Raw genomic sequence first — 17,851 nt, forward strand, 5'->3', positions numbered from 1 at the left:
GCCGGGTACAGACAGAAGAAAGAGAGAAGAGAACAGCAAGATAAACATACATCTGTCATAGATACACATATCTGACTAAAGCGTACATGTGGAATCTTATGATATAAACTGATGATGTTACATGACAGTTCGAAAATGTAAGAGGAATCATAGGCAGGTTGGAGAATTGTTCATTCAGGTAGGAGTGGATAACTGCAGGAGGCCATGAAGACTGGGCAGGCTGATGAGACCACGACAACAGATGTAGTATGGAGCTCTACAGGAAACGCACAACTCCAGGCCAGTGATACTCACAAGAAGAGGGGGGAAGAGGGGGGAGGGACACACACACAGCAGTAAACATTCTACATAGTAATAGCACAGAATTGCATGACTAGTAGTAGATAGGAAATTAGAGGGCAAGAGCTCTGTGCCAGAGAAAAGAAAGTGGAGGATGCGCGAGAGGAGAGAGAAGAAAGAAGGAGGACACGTGTTTGGTGCATCGTCCCCCAGCAGCCTAGGCCTATAGCAGCATAACTAAGGGATGGTTTAGTCCAGCCCTAACTATAAGCTTGATCAAAAAGGAAAGTCTTAAGCCTGACCTTAAAAATAGAGAGAGTGTCTGCCTCCCGAACCCAAACTGGGAGCTGGTTCCACAGGAGAGGAGCCTGATAGCTGAAAGCTCTACCTCCCATTCTACTTTTTGAAATTCTAGGAACCACAAGTAGGCCTGCACTTTCAGACCAAAGTGATCTGTTGGGATGATATGCTACAATAAGGTCTTTAAGATACGATGGAGCTAGGCCTTTAAGGGCCTTATATGTAAGGAGGAGGATTTTAAATTCTATTCTAGACTTTAAAGGGAGCCAGTGAAGAGAAGCTAAAACTGGAGTAATATGATCTCTCTTGCTAATTCCTGTCAATGCTCTTGCTGCGGCATTTTGAATCAATTGGAGGCTTTTTAAAGAGCTATTTGGACAGCCAGACAGTAATGAATTACAGTAATCCAGTCTGGACGACACAAATGCATGAACTAGTTTTTCAGCATCACTCTGAGACAGGATGTTCCTAATTTTGACGATATTACGCAGGTGAAAGAAGGCAGTCCTGGTCACTTGCTTTATGTGACATTTAAAGGACATATCTTCATCAAATATAACACCAAGGTTTTTTACAGTAGTACTGGAGGCCAAGGTAATGCCATCCAAAGACACAATGTGATTAGATAATGAATCTCTGAGATGCCTAGGACCGAATACAATAACTTCTGTTTTGTCTGAGTTTAAGAGTAGGAAATTACAGGTCATCCAAGCCTTTATGTCTTTAAGGCATGCTTGGAGTTTAACCAGCTGATTAGTTTCATCTGGTTTCATAGATAAATATAGCTGGGTGTCGTCTGCATAGCAATGAAAGTTTATGCCATGTTTTCTAATAATCTTGCCTAATGGCAACATGTATAACGTGAAGAGTATTGGTCCTAGCACAGAACCCTGAGGAACTCCATAACTTACTTTTGTATAAGTAGAGGAATCATTATTGACATGAACAAACTGGAATCTGTCAGATAGATAGGATTCAAACCAGTCTAATGCAGTTCCTTTAATCTTGACCTCGCTTTCAAGTCTCTGTAGTAAAATATTATGATCAATAGTGTCAAATGCAGCACTAAGATCTAGCAGAACAAGTATAGAGACAAGTCCACTGTCTGAAGCCATGAGGAGATCATTGGTAACTTTAACCAGAGCTGTTTCTGTACTATGATGAACTCTAAAACCTGACTGAAACTCTTCAAACAGACCATTCTTGTTTAAGTGGTCACACAACTGATTAGCAACAACTTTTTCTAGAATTTTGGAAATAAAAGGAAGGTTGGAGATTGGTCTATAGTTGGCTAAAACATCTGGATCTAGAGTGGCTTTCTTGAGTAAGGGCTTAATTACAGCAATCTTAAAAGACTGAGGCACATATCCTGTTAATAAAGATACATTTATCTGGTTCAATATGGAGGTGTTAATTAATGGAAAAACTTCTTTGAGCAATTTAGTTGGGATTGGATCTAGAAGACAGGTTGATGGTTTAGATGCTGTAATTGTTGAAGAGAGCTCAAGAAGATCTACTGGGGAGAAGGATTCCAGATATTGATAAGGTCTTACAAAAGTTTCTAATGTCACTGTACTTGCATCTTTAACAGCTGTTGGGAGGATGCCTTGAATATTTTCTCTAATGCCAACAATTTTATTAGTAAAAAAGCTCATGAAGTCATTACTACTGAGGGCTAAAGGAATAGATGGCTCAACAGAGCTGTGGCTCTTTGTCTTGTTGGAAACCTTTCTTTTATTGTGTTTTCCTATGTTTTGACTTTCTCTAAACCATTTTTTTCCCTCCGTCTTGTGTGTTTTTTTTCCAAAAATTCTTTATTTCTTAGAATGTGTTATGAGAAAGCCAAATCTTTAAAACCTCCATATGGCCAAAAAAAAAAAAGTCGCCACCTGGATTTAACGAAGCAAATAGGTACAAGCCTCTTATTGGATAATTACTGCATGGGTGATTATCTTTCAGCTGGCAACAAGTTATTTAACCCCAACTAATGCAATGAGTAGCTTGGAAAATATATTAGTCTGTTTGAGAAATGTCATATCATTGGCATGCAACAAGCAGAGAAAACAGGAGATTGTAGAAACTACTAAAATTGGGTTAAGAACTGTCAAATGCATTATTAAAAACTGGAAGGATAGTGAGGAACCAGCGCATCAGGGTAAGAAGAGAGGCAGATGAAGTGATGCACCCATCATGCCTAGTGTCTACTGTACAAGCCTGTGGGGGCAGTGCTATGATCTGGGGTTGCTGCAGTTGGTCAGGTCTAGGTTCAGCAACATCATGTGTCCAAAGAATGAGGTCAGCTGACTACCTGAATATACTGAATGACCAGGTTATTACATCAATGGATTTTTTTCTTCCCTGATGGCACGGACATATTCCAAGATGACAATGCCAGGATTCATGGGGCTCAAATTGTGAAAGAGTGGTTCAGGGAGTATGAGACATAATTTTCACCCATGGATTGGCCACCACAAAGTCCAGACATTAACCCGATTGAGAATTGTTGCGATGCGCTGGAGAAGGCTTTGCGCAGTGATCAGAGTCTCCCATCATCAATCCAAGATCTTGGTACAAAATGAATGCAGCACTGGATGGAAATAAATCTTGTGACATTGGAGAAGCTTATTGAAACAACGCCACAGTGAATGCGTGCTGTGATCAAAGCTAAAGGTGGTCCAACAAAATATTAGAGTGTGTGACGTTTTTTTGGTGACGACTTTTTTTTTTTGCCAGGCAGTGTATATTCAGAAGTCTGCTCACATTTGATACAAGAATTTCTCAGCACTAAACCGTTGCCAGAAAAATCTGTTGTATACAGTTTGACACTTGTCAACTGCCCCCTGATGGATTTACCCATGCTCTGCAGTCAATAGCAAGCTTGGCAGCCATCTCTAAAATGGCTGCTTTCATTTATTAACTTGACATTATTACTATTTTTTTATTTATTTTTTTTGCAGGGAAATCAATACTGATTTTGAAAAGGCCAAAATGTGTATAAGGTATGAACTCACCTTCCTCCAACTTGTCCTATGTCTGTCCATCCAGGAGGAATGCCCGTGAGATAGTGTGTGTCACACCAGCTGGAATGACTCCAGGTAGCGCTTCAGTCTTGGTGGACATCGATGATGCTGAGCTCAGAAACCCAGAAGTCAGGTTTAACTACACCGAAGACCCCACTGTCCTGAGGATTGAACCTGACTGGAGCATTGCCAGGTGAGCCATTCTTTTGTGTTATGATTTACTTAGATGGAGTGCTTAATTTAATCAATGCAGAAATCCAAGTGATATTTGGAAAGTTCTTGTAGGGACCAAATATGTTGTTTCCTGATTGAATTTTGTCTAGCAGATATCCTGAATAAGTGCAGTTTTGATACTCACAGAAGCCTGTGGTTAAAACTTTTAGAAGCATTCTCCGAGTAGGTTGACCAAACTTAAATGCCAGATGAGTGCAGTGACAGTGGCTTTAGATGTAGGCTAATTGACGGTGCCTCTGGAGATTTTTAATCAGTCTCAAGCAAGATATTTTTTAGTGGAGGAAATCAGCAGCTACAGCTCGGTTCGTCCAAAAGTGAGACAGTGCAAGAGGTCAGATTATACAGCCCATTAGTTGTTTGAATGTGATTGGTGACTGAATAGGCAGCGAATACTGATCCACTGATGGTGCGTGAGACTGAGGTTCTGCGCCTGAACTAATGAATCTGTTGCAGTTTGATGGTCAGCTATGACCTGCCATACAGTACTGTATATCACCAGCTAAATAAATAAAAGCCATCCACTACTCAGCATTGAACATGACAGCTGCGCCACAGAGGAGGACACACACAAGAAAACGGTTTCACATTAAAGTAGATTTAGTGTCAGGGGCAGACTCTTGCTCGTATTGGTCTTTATGATGGATACTTGGCTTAGATGTAAAGAACATACTGTATACCTTACCTCAGCCTGGGCTCTGTTTCTCAGGCTGAGGTTGGCTGAGTTTGATGTTACTTGGACTAATCAGTTATTTTAATCCTATGTTGGAAGCATATACTACCACAGTATTAATTACTAACCCTAATACATAACGGCACCTATTTGTCCTGATGTACTTTAATGCCAGTCTGGGTGTTTGATTTCTGAAAAGAAAACTTTTTATACTCCTCCTTCTGTGATTTGGCAGTGGTTAAGATTTGGTCTAGGTTTATGACTTCAGTTATTTTATTCACCAGTCAAGTAGACTTAAAGTATATCACATATTCTGTCAGAATGGCTGCTGTACACTATTCTATGCGGTGTGTGCCAACATTTTGTCATTCTCTGTCAACTTGAATTTAAAAACTTTGAAACAGGCAGTTGTCCATTTCCCCTCATTTGACCTCCTTCCTCCTTTCTTGCCTTCTCTATGTCCCCTCATTCCCTGTTGTTACTCATCAGCAGATTGTAGGAGATGCAGAGCTTGTTAGAGGAAAGTGTTGATGAAGCCTGCCCGGGTCCCTTTTCCCAGTAGGGGAAGCAGCTGAGGCCCAATCACTGTCCTGCCCACCCACTGCGATGGTGTGGTTGTATGTGTAGCTCAAACGTGAGGTTATGCTTCAAGAAGCAAGGGTGATGATCCCACATAAAAAATAGAGTCATGCGGGCACACATGCACACATACACCACTGATTCCCAGAATCCCTGATGTTTGGCCCCAGATTTCTCCTCCATCTGGTTTATAAAACCACAAAAAAAATCACCACACACCCCACAAGCGACCACCAAACTGTCAGAGACAAAATGTGTGCATCCGTTACTTCAGTCAATGGGAGCTTTTAATTTATCTGATGCATTTTAGCCATTCTTCGTCACATGTCGGTTCAGGTTTGAATGTATACCAAACCGGAGAGAGTTATATTGGTTCATATCTGCCTTATTGTCTGCCTTTGTGTGAATACATGCACACCAGCAGAGCACTATCATTGTGCAAGGGAAATTATAGCAAAAGCAGATGAAAGACAGCGAAAAGAGAAAAAGAGCAGAGGTGGTGAAAGTGCATTATCATTGTGCTTCACTGATGATATTCCATTTAGGAAGAAGACAGATCACATAAAAAATAAATCATTGAGGAGTGCTGATCTGGCGTACTGAGGAAAGAGATCTGGGCAGTATTAGAGGTTAGATAAACAATTTTGGAATGAAACATTAAAATATCCTCCCAAACAGCCTATGAAGATACATCAGATGGGTATAACTTTGCCTTTTTCTCAGCAAGTATAGCCAAGGTGCCCTTAAGCAAAGTACCCACTCATGCAGCTACACTGTAGTACAGCTCCTTAATGGCAACCATTTGAAAACTGGTCGTTCTAATGGTCTAATTATAGATGTCAAGGCAAAAGGCACTTCTACAAAATCCTAAATCCTAATCCTAAAACAAGTATTAATTTAATTTCAAGCTTAAAGGTCATATCAGGTGGTAGTGTACAAACTTCTTCCACACACGGCAACCAGGAACAAAAGTGGTTATTAGTGTTGCAATCACACAAGCTGCTTACCATGTGACAGACTGGTCAAAATAGCTAAATTTCCATTACATCTTTGTTGAAGTGGCTTACAAAGTCTAAAAAAGTTGTATGGTTACATTTTTATTTTGTCTCATTTGTGTATGCTGTGAGTGTAATACTTCAGCAAGTAAGCACTCAGCTTACTCAAAAGTGTTGAGCCATGGAGCCAAAAGTACAAATATACACATGGAAAGACCTCAGTCATCTCCTGGTAGCAGACAGTTGGTCCCTAATCGATATCACAGGATCTAGTTGTCTACCCTAAATGTTTTTGAGTGTATCAAGCAGAACGTAAAAATATTTCTAGTAATATAGATAATTTAGATCCTGCTTCCAACAGTCATTGCAACAGTTGTCACCTTAAAATGACAAAGATTAGTTCAGTTTGGTACCCAACAAACCAAAGGTTTCACCTGTCATCAATAAAACTTGCTGAATTTTGTTCACAATTTCATCTCTTGTGTGACAAACACCACTACTATTGTCTTTCTGTGTGTAACATAGGCCGTGTATAAATATGGACAATGTGTCCCTACACTTCCTTACATTGGCCACACTGATGCTACTGGAATACGGGTGGCTCTACCCTACACTTCCTTACATTGGCCACACTGATGCTACTGGAATACGGGTGGCTCTATCTTGCAGTTTGGAGCCAGAGTCTAAGCAGTGCATGCAATAGTGGAGCCAGGCGGAGCCGTGTTATCCATGACCACCTACACTTCCTCTAGACTTGTGTTTTCATTTGATTAATACTACATTCTGCTCTCCCTCCACCACTTACAAAGAAATGTTGGATTATACACTGTACTTTTTCCCCCCTATTCTCATGGTCGCTTTATGGCATGGTTAGCATGACAACTGACAGTCATCATGAGATCACGTGTAGTGTGAAATAACTAACTACAACAAAACTTATCAGGAAAATGGACACCTGACCATGCACCAGCATTATATTTACTACCTAAAATGAGAGGAACTTTCCTTGGAAAAAAAAAAAAACCAACATGCTTCTTCTGTTGAGTAGTCTATTCCGTCCCACAAGTAAATCCGACATTTGCTTTAATTTTAGCGAAACCAATTAGTTCAGAGCAAACTTAGCATAATGGTATGGCTCAGAGTCCACATTAATAATGTCATGCAATATTTGTTTGGTCAAATTATTACAGTGATAACTTAAAAGAATGCTTTTAAGCATCCCCTGCTGTAAAAATAACAATCTCAAAATGATAGTAATATTCAGTAAGAGGCATTTTAAGAACAAAGAGTGTGAGAAAAAATAAAAAGAAACTAATGCAAGAAGGAAAACGGGAAGAAATGGCTAGAGGAGAAGGGAGAGCAGCATAGAGAAACACTAACTGTGGTTGGATTTCCCCAGCTATCCATGGGAGTTTATTCTGATTGTCTTGTTGTCTGTTCCCTGAAGCATATACCTGAGCTAAAGAGACTCACTTAGACAAAGAGAGGAGCAACGGAGACAGAGGGACTCAGTACAAATATACATCAAGCTGAGGAGAAAGAGGGAGAGAGTGAGAAGAAGAGAAAGCAGGCAGAGAGACAACCAGTGTTTTAAGAAGAGTAGTCGGTGTACTCCTGCAATGCATTTGTGGCAATGACATAAACATCTAATTAAAAATCTGTTTGAAATTTGCTTCAGCTCTTTTGTTAATCAGGAGTACATTTCCTTGCCGTGACACAATCAGCTTATTTGTATTAGTAGTGGAATGAAGGATGTACACAATAAAAGAGTTTCATGAAGTTTAAAGAAGTTTACAGTCATATTACAACTTTAAACTTCTTAATTAGAGGCTGCTCAGCAGAATAGAACCCGAGAGCTGCTAAACTGTATTTTGTTGTTTTTTACCGAAAACAATGATGATACCTCTGTTCTGCCTCTATTCTAATAGACTTGATTTGAACAGAATGAATTTCATTATCTGATGGCATACTGTATTTTCATGGCACTCAGCCATAGTGGATTGAAGTGTCTCACATCCAGCTGAGCTGAATTTGACTCTTAAAGACTACAGTGCTGTTTTAGTAATGTTATAATACCATTCAAAGACTTGATGCCTTCCTATCATACAGTCACATCTTAAATACTATAGCTTTATCCAAAGAACGAATGAGATCAATTTTCCTTAGCCAGTAATGGGCAACCTGCCAAAAGAAAAGAAAAAAAAGGAAGCCTTTATCTACCCCCATTGTCAGCGACAGTACATCTACATTTATCATTTACTCCCTGTCCCACCCTATCATTACCATTACTGTTTGCAGCTATTGTAAGTCTTGCTGGATCTGAGTGACAGATGAATGTCCACTATTTGCCAGGCAGTTGCTCCATCTAAGATATGAGTTGCTTTAAGAGGGCCCGTATCTGCTCACTTTCACTATATCCTTTACTCTACTGTTGGTGCTTGTACCCTAAATCACTCTGGATAAGTGTGAGATTAATGTTGACTCTGATTGACATCTGCATGTTGTGGAAGTCAGTGGCAGTACATAGTGAGCCGACAGATGAATGTGCCTTAATGCCCTTATGTGGAGGAGTTGAGGAAGAGAGTAGACTTGCCCTGTGTCTTGGTGAAAGGCCTGATGCCATGACAGAATCTTTCAGTTAGTGTCTGCCTGTAATGTCTCTATAATGACCTGTGGATATGTTGTCTGGATCAGTTGCCTGATTCTCCAGGAAGCTCTTCACCTGATATAGCAGCTATACAGCCAACCTTAGGGAAGCACTACCTTTTTTGTTGGCCAGATTGGACTAGGCATTTTTGTCCTATCTCATGCTTGATTGGTGTAGAGAAAGACAGGATTGTCAGCTCCAGCCATCACATCATAATCCTACAATTTTAAAGCAGTGGGACAATAGTCCACTCATGCACCCGCAGCTGCAGACACTCCATTACTTTCACATGGAGGCAATATAGGCAGACTCACAGAATTTCCGAAAGATCTCATGATACCTGGAGGAATGGCAGATAAGGTATAGATATGAAGGGATAAAGAACAGGACGAACTCTACCAGGTACAAGCCTACAAAGATTATTGATTAATATACTGTGAAGAGTCATGGGGGGGCAACCATTCACACTCACATGCACACCTACGGCCAATGAACCTAATGAGCATGTCTTTGGTCAGTGGGTGGAAGCCCACCACCACCAACAACAGAGGAACTAAATCCTAGAAAGATTTTTCTTTAAGTAGAAGCAGGCTCTGAGAGTCTTTTGATCATCTACATACATCCAGTTTACAAAACATCTGCAGAGGAATGAAATCTAGTTTAGGGCTGCAGCTATCGATTCTTTTTGTAATCGATTAATCTAGCACTTTATCGATCGATTAATCGGATATTTTTTTTACGTTTTTAAACAACCAAAACAAATGATGCATAACGAAAATTATGTGGCTGTAAAATGATCAAGCATTTGCCTTTTATTTCTCAAAAAAACAGAGAACTCCAACTCCAACATTTGGCTCCAAAACTAAGCCCATGTATTGCAATTTACCCATTAAAAGTGCCAGTGCCAACAATTACATAACAATACAGTTAAGCAAACTTACTGTAAAACAAAAAGCAATTTAATTTATTAATATGCACAACAAGTTTCATGTTGTAATCTAGCCCTGACATCAAAGTAAATATCCGTTTTATGTAGATTTCTACACCTGCAGCATTTACCATTAGGCTACTAACAAATAATACATAATTTCTGGGGTGAGCCTATTTGCTATGGTAACCTAGCAACCTGTGTGTTTGTTTGTGAACGCGTGCTGTGCGTGAGGAAGAGTGAGAGAGATGAGGGTGCAGAGAATTTAGTAACGTCAATGATTCTGATAAGCTCAGGCCGGTCGCGTTCGCCTCGCGGCCGCTCAATTTATGATAATAGGGGAGTATATGGGAGTATTTGGCCGCTATTCGCGGAGAATTTAGTAACGTCAATGATTCTGATAAGCTCAGGCCGGTCGCGTTCGCCTCGCGGCCGCTCAATTTATGATAATAGGGGAGTATATGGGAGTATTTGGCCGCTATTCGCGGAGAATTTAGTAACGTCAATGATTCTGATAAGCTCAGGCCGGTCGCGTTCGCCTCGCGGCCGCTCAATTTGTGATCCGCTGCGTAAATCCTTCGGCTGGCCCGGTCGTCCCGATTGCCACTCCGCCCCTGAAGCTAAACATCATATCTAGTCAAACCGCATCATGACATCGCTACATACAGTATGCGATTAAAATCAGCGAACATTAATGTATAGGTTTAGGTTACGTTACCTTGTTTCAGCGACGCTTGGTGAAACAGCATGTGGATGTTTTCTGTTCAGATGCTGGATCATTGAGCTTGTCCTGCTGTGGTACGCCAGGTCTACTTTGCAGTATCTGCACTTTGTTCTCTTCCTTTTTTAGAATGTAATGATCCCAAACTTTAGACATTTTTTGCCGTTTATGGGCATCTTTACTCTCCGCCATCGCGCCAACTAAATTCAAAATGTATCACGCGCTAGTGGTGTGCTTGCATAGGTGCTTCCAAAACAACGGTCCGTGTGGAACAATCAGATCCCTGCGCGTATAGTGCGCGTCATAGGAATTTAACGAGGCTTCGAGGCAGAGTTTTTGCCTCGACCAATTTTTGTAATCGAGTTAATCGAGTAACTCGACGAATCGTTTCAGCCCTAATCTAGTTTCAGTTTGATCCAACTGTGGCCTGAACTGTAGGTTCCACCAACGCACCGAAACACCTTTTTGGACGCCCAGTGTATGTCCAGAAATGTGCAGTAAGGAAACACATTATTTATGCCTTCTTCAAGATGCAAGGTTTTATTCTTTTTATTCTATTCTTTTATTTCAAACAGCAGAGATACACTCTACAGCATATCCCCCTCCAGGCAATGAGAAACCTGCTGAAAGACACATTATAGGGAGTCTTATAAAGTGTATTTCTCAGAGGCACAGATAGCCTAGCAGCAGTGAAAAGCAGTGATCTTTGAAAACAGAGAAGACTCCACCACTGTAAAACAAGTTGGGTATTGAGAAAGTAAAACACGTTTCTAAAAAAAACAAACAAACCAAAAAAAAAAAAAAACTCATACAGCATTTTTGAAGCATGAACTTCAAGATCCTACCTGAGCGCTACTATTCTTGTATTGTTTATGGACCTCAAAAGAAATGTCCACCAGTCATGTTAGATCACACCAACAATTAGTAACTAAGCACCAAAAACACTTGTCTCAGTCAGTGCTGACTTGGTGATGACCATCACCTTAAGTCATCAAGATTTAGTTTGATCTAATATGGAACACAATAGGGTTTCTAGTCCAGTGACCTTCACCAGCTCAAGGCAAAACAATTTCTGTAGATAGAATTGTGATTCATGTACTGTATGTAGAGTATATCTGTGGATCATCCCAAAAGAAAAGCTTAAACAAGGGCAGCTGGTCTTCCTGAAGGGTTCCTTGAAGGGTTTCTTTCGCCACTCATCCAAGTAGCTTCTTCGGTTCTAAATGACTGTGGGGAGTTGGGGTTTTGTTAGAGATTCCTCCAATAACAGGTAGGAATCTGGGTGTTAATAGATCCTAGTCATGTGAGTTTCAGGTGTGCACCACCCACACATGTTCCTGGTAAAACCCCAACCCCACCAGTCATTTAGAACTGAATATTGGCTTTATTTTATACTTATTATCTGGATAAATCATGACCTGGATGACTTGACAGACCTTGACAGACATCTGTGCGTCAGTTTCTGGATTCTTACTCTTCCATTCTTCCATATCCTATCTTCTTTTTTCTCTATAAAATCTCTTACACATCTTTTTCAGAATCTTTTAGCTTTGTTTGTGATTTTTTTTTGTGATTGCAAATGTGTGTATTTTGCTCTTTACTTTTTCTCCCTTTAATTATTCTTGATTATTGTTTCGCATCATTCTTATGTATTAAAATAAATATATATCACTTGAAACAAAATGCCAGGCAGTTTATGCTTTCTTTGAATTTATTAAAGAAACCTTGCTAATTAATGTATTTTTGCAAGTTGCAACATACTGTCTTCTTTCCCAAACTTTAGTAAACTTTTCACTGCAGCAATTGCATTCTTGGTTTAATACAGACAATGTCCTTGGTGCCTTGAAACTCACAACACTATGTCTTTGCTCACATTCATTTATAGTACGTGCCTTGTGATGCCAGTCGTCATATCAAGTGTCCAAGTGTCTCTTTCTACCAGCTTAATGGCATAATTTTGTAAATAATTTCCTTCAATTTCACATTGTAGTAATGTCTATTTTACAAGTACATTTGTAGCAGGACTGGGCACACCTACTACCTCTGCGATGCGCCAATACGCTTTTTTTGTCTTTCTATCTTCCTCTGCTACAGTGGCGGGACTCTGCTGACAGTGAGTGGCACCAACCTCGCAACCATTCGAGAGCCAAAGATCAGAGCCAAGTATGGGCAGGCTGAATCCTTTCATGTGAGTGCTGATGTGACTGACAGACAATCACGGAACTATCATCCAGAGTAACAAACAGGTTCCCATTTACACCAGCTTGCACAGGCTCATGTGCCAAAATTAAAATTCACAAACACACCCAGAAATGCAGTAGTATACATACATTGTTGTATACATTGTTCTGATACACACACGCATTAACCGACAAATACATTTAGGCAGACCATACATGTACACAAGCACATCTACAAACAGCTTCTTCTATGTGCTGCTGAAGGTGGCAGACAGTCTGTCTCTGTGTGTTGCTCTCGTCTCCTCTTTCCACAGTTACAGCCTCAGACATCTAGCACTACCTCAGGCCATGTAGCTTTTCAAATGTCACCGTGCCACATGAGTGTTTGTGTCTCAAAAAATACGCAGCATAAGAGAATAAGTGTGTATGAGGGACAGAGAGAGAGCTAGAATTTTTTTTTAGGGGAATAAAGAAAGGAAAGCAGAATCGAAGCAAAGCCTGAAGCCCCAGCTCCAGAGTTTCATGAGTTCTATACATAATATTCTCAAAGCACTTCAGTGACGGCCATAATGAGCTAAAGCTCTTTCACTGTCAGGGTTAAAAACTGAACTTCAAACAACACTAAGATGCTTCAAGCTGCAGATAAACCTGTCATTTGTTGAGGGAAAGCCTACATGCTCATCCCACACAACCCTATAGCAAAGTGCTGCTTTGTGCTTAAAGAAACATGTGGATGTTTTTCAGTGCTGTCACCCTATTTGCTACAAATTACGGTTTCTCACCTTCCAGACAGCCTTTTATTGCTGTTTATTCCCATACAATATAACAGTTAGGTTGTGTGAGATACCAGTCACAGTAGAAATTATATCATTTGGTATTTCTATCAAAGTGGCTTTACAATTGGTTAGAAATTCTAAAACACATTTGTAGGAAATTGTCTAAAACGTGCAGAAACACCAGTATAGTCCTCTGAGCAGTTCTTTAAATTGATGCAAACATGACCATGACATCATGTATTCGTGTATTCTCCAAAGCTACGATGTAAATACTCCCAGGTACAAGCGAAGACTCAGAGCACACTGCCTATTGCTAACAGCTGATCATAAATTTGCAACCAATTTACATTTCTAACAGCATTGTAGTTTCACGGGGCATTGACTTACAAAAAGGTTGGGTTATTACACCCAACAGATCCATTTTAAAAGAAACTTATGGCCTGCAGTTTAATATTAGCATTTCTAAAAGAGGCTGTGTTTAACTCAATATCCTGTAACATCAGAGTATTTCATTTGCAAAGTATTTAAATATGTGCCAGATGATATAGTTTTATTCCAACTTAGGCAATTTTCTTGTTCTCTTAATGACTAAAAATTTCTTCCTGTATCACTTTCAGAACTGCACAGTGTATAATAACTCCGTCATGGTGTGCCTCGCTCCGTCAGTGGCAGACTCAGAGCTCGGTTTTTCTGAGACTGGCACCGGCCCTGATGAGATCGGATTCTACATGGACAACGTAAATGCTCTGGTGGTGGTCAACGAGACGTTCAGCTACTACCCCGACCCCGTGTTTGAACCACTGAGTTCCTCTGGGGTCCTGGAGCTCAAGCCAACATCACCGCTTATTCTCAAGGTCAGAGGGGAGCTTCTCTCTTCAAGGCTGTAGTACTTCTCAGTTTATTTTACCAGCGCTGCGGACTGAGGTTTTTATCTTGCACACTGGCAAATACTTTTCTAGGAAGACAAGACATTCTATTGTACGTTTCTGTTACTTTTATATGGTGTTATGGAGTGGGAATAAGGCTCCCGACACTTAAATATCACATTTAATCGGAAATAAACCTGATTTTTAGTTAATGAAACATTCTTTGAGCAGTAGTTGCAGACATAGAAATATCCTTGTTTTGTGTTCTGTTAGGAAATTAGATGGTATGTCACTCTTCACCATAGACTGGCTGATTTAATGTATAATGAGGGCTGCTATTCTTTCTGCAGGTAATATTTAAACATATTAAATATTTAAGTCATATGTCAGCCTTTCCATTTCTGCATGGCACATACTGTTTTTGGCCACTGATTACAGCGGCCAGTTTTTCCTCTCAAACATTTTTGTAATCTTTGAAACAGCTCGCTCTTTTTTTCTTTTTTTTTCTTTTTGACACTGGTAGATAGCGTCTTATTTCTATCTGTTGTCCACGATTATGCCAACTGAAATAACTGTATCTAGCAGATTTCACTAGCTGCTCTAGGAAATTATTAAGCGCTCACCCATGAGTTTATTATAATTGTAAGATCAGACAATTATTATTATTTTTTTTTTTTTTTGATATAACCAGTGTTCAGTGAATCAGAAATGAAAACAGCAGCAACCACGCTGTTGAATCCATATATCTTTACACTGGCCTTGTGGTTTTGGTTTTGGAAGCTGAAAACAACACTACTTCCCAAACTCTCCTAGACCCTCATGTGCAAGAAACCAAGCCTTGACAAGCTTTGATATGATTTGACAGCTGCTCTTGGTTGGTTCGCTTATCAGCTACTTTTATATAAAGGATGATGAGCTAAAGTTTGACAATATTAGGACCCTAAACTCTTTTAATTTGAACTATTCTTGTTGCCAGGCATTTATACAAAGAATACATGGTTTTTCTCTCAAGGTTTTCCAACTTTCTGCTTGACTACAGCAGTGTCAAACATATTGGACCTGTCTTGTATTAATAACGGCAAAGTCTACTTAGACACGCCAAAGCACACTCTCACACTCTCACAGGCTTTTTATTTATTTATTTATTTTTAAGAAAGAAAAAGAAAAAAAACACTCTCAAATGTGTTTACAAGGTCTCTCAGAGGAGAGAAAAAACTCACTACTTTATAATTGAAAGCTGAAAGCAAATGTCCACACCTTCCAAGGCCAATTTCTGTCCTTGAGTAACTAACAGTAACTTGTTTCACTGCCGTCCCCCTCCACGGCCCCAAGCCCTCTTAAATAACAGTCCTTTGAATTTGCGTAATTAATTTCTATTGCTGGAATGGCTGTATGGAAGCACACAGGCCTACGGTCCAAGAAATTGGATTATATTGTATTTAGTTTTTATTAATAGTGATTGGACATAAATATGTGAAATTAATTGGCAGTTCCTGAGCCCTGTGTATGTGTCGTCACATTATCTCACAGAGCTCACCTTAAAATGTTTAGTGAGAGAGTTATTGAAGAGGAATTAATGTGGTTGTTTCAGAGGGAATATTTATACGATGTTACTAATGCGAAATTAACTGAAATAACTAGCGGATTAGAGGCCAGAAATAAGTATTGGAGCAGGAGGTATAAACTGAATTTCTCAAGTGCACACATCAGTCATTTATGTTGGCAGTATGTGGGCTATAAATATAAAATTAAAACATTTTAGATCAGTACTACATTTGGATTTAATCCAATGTTCAGTGCTTTTATCTTCTGCTAGAATTTGCCTTGACTATCTTTTATGTTATCACAGAGAGTGTGTTACGCTGGTTATTTCCATGAAGAGATTGAAAGCGGCCTAACCATCGTAATTTATTTCTTAAATGATAATTTATTAGCGTAGAGCCTCTCAGTAATTGCCAAATCTCCTGCTTGGCTTGTTGGTGGAGCTGCCTACCCACTGGAAGCGTTGATGAGATGGACAAAATAAATGCAATTTGGCGAGATGTGGGTGTAGCGCTTCTCAGATGCACACACTGTGCCTGCCACGCAATTATTTTCTTATCTGTAGGGTCGGGTGTGTCTTTACTGAGGTATGTTAACGACAGAAGGGGAAGAACAACAGGCATGAATCATCATGCCTGTTGTTTATGTGTGGCAACAGCTCAGTGTGTGGCTTGAACTGTGTGTGTGTGTGTGTGTGTGTGTGTGTGCGTGTGTGCGTGTGTTTGCAAGATGGAGTGGGATGCATGTTTACAGGGTTGCAGAGCGGGGGCTGGGTGGCGGAATGCAGACACGATGAGATTGGAAAACGGAGTTTGTCTCTGCGTCCCACTGCTAAGCCAGCGGGAGACAGGGCAGCTATCGCCTCTCTCTCTCACTCTCTCTCACTCCTCTGTCTATCTCATTCACTCACTACCTTCATCATGCTCGTTCCCCTCATTTCTCTCTCACTTTAGAGTATACTTCTTTCATCTTTTTTTACTTCTCTCATAATCTTTTCTCTGCTCTCCGCTCTCATCATGCTCACTTTCCTGATGTTTTCTTGCCACATTCCCTATCTGCCTTATCTTCTTTGTATTCATCTTTCCTCGAATTGCTTTTTGTTTTCTTGCTGTTACTTGGCTCTCCTCTTTTCGCACCACGATCTGCCCCCCCCTCCCCATCCTTCTATCACAGACAAAGTGTGTGTCAAATCACGCTTGATATCGAAATGAGAAACAGGAAGTGAAATTGGCAAATGTTAGAATTTGCACACCTCTGGTTAGACCACCTGTGTGGAATTCAGTTTAGTGGACAGAAGGCAAAACAGAATTGGTCTGTGTGGGTGTGTGCGCGCCTTGCTAGGCACATTTTCTTAGCTTGATTTATCAAAATGATGTCTGAATAGAATGAAGACCTTGAGTGCTGTATCCAAGAAAAATGCTCAGTTACTATTATGAAGAAATAGGTGCAGTTTCAAGCAAAAAGCAGTTGGTTGCAAACCAGTAAAACAACTACTTTTTGTTTAATTGATAAGACTTTTTGTGAACAAAAATCCAGTGGGATTTAGCGGTAATAAATTAGAGCTCCAATATTAAAAACTATTGCCAGCCAGAAAGACTGAGAGTACGTAACTCTATGCTGCATACAACCTGCTGCTGTTGTGCTCACAAATGGTCACAACAGCAGCTGATGCAATTTCTTCCCATTCACTTATAGAAACAAATGATTTTTGTCAAATAATCAGAAAAAAAAAATCTGTCATCTTGAACAAGTTCATTGTTGGAAGTAATTAAAAAAGAAAATCTCTGGTATCTCAACATACATCAGGATGCTATTTTTTGACTTCAGCTCGGCATTTAACTCCATCAGCCCCAGCCGACTCAACAACACACTGCACCAACTGCAACTTGGAACGTCCCTCTGTCCATGGATCAAGGACTTCCTGACTAACAGACCCCAGCATGTCAGGATGGGCACCTCCACATCCTCCACTATCATCCTCAATACTGGTGTTCCTCAGGGCTGTGTTCTGAGTCCAGTCTTGTACACACTATACACCCATGACTGCGTCGCCACCCCATAGCTCCAACACCCTCAACGATACAACCGTTGTGGGGCTGATTAACAACAATGAT

This window comes from Chelon labrosus (genome assembly GCF_963514085.1).
Source record: "Chelon labrosus genome assembly, chromosome: 10".
Taxonomy (NCBI): domain Eukaryota; kingdom Metazoa; phylum Chordata; class Actinopteri; order Mugiliformes; family Mugilidae; genus Chelon; species Chelon labrosus.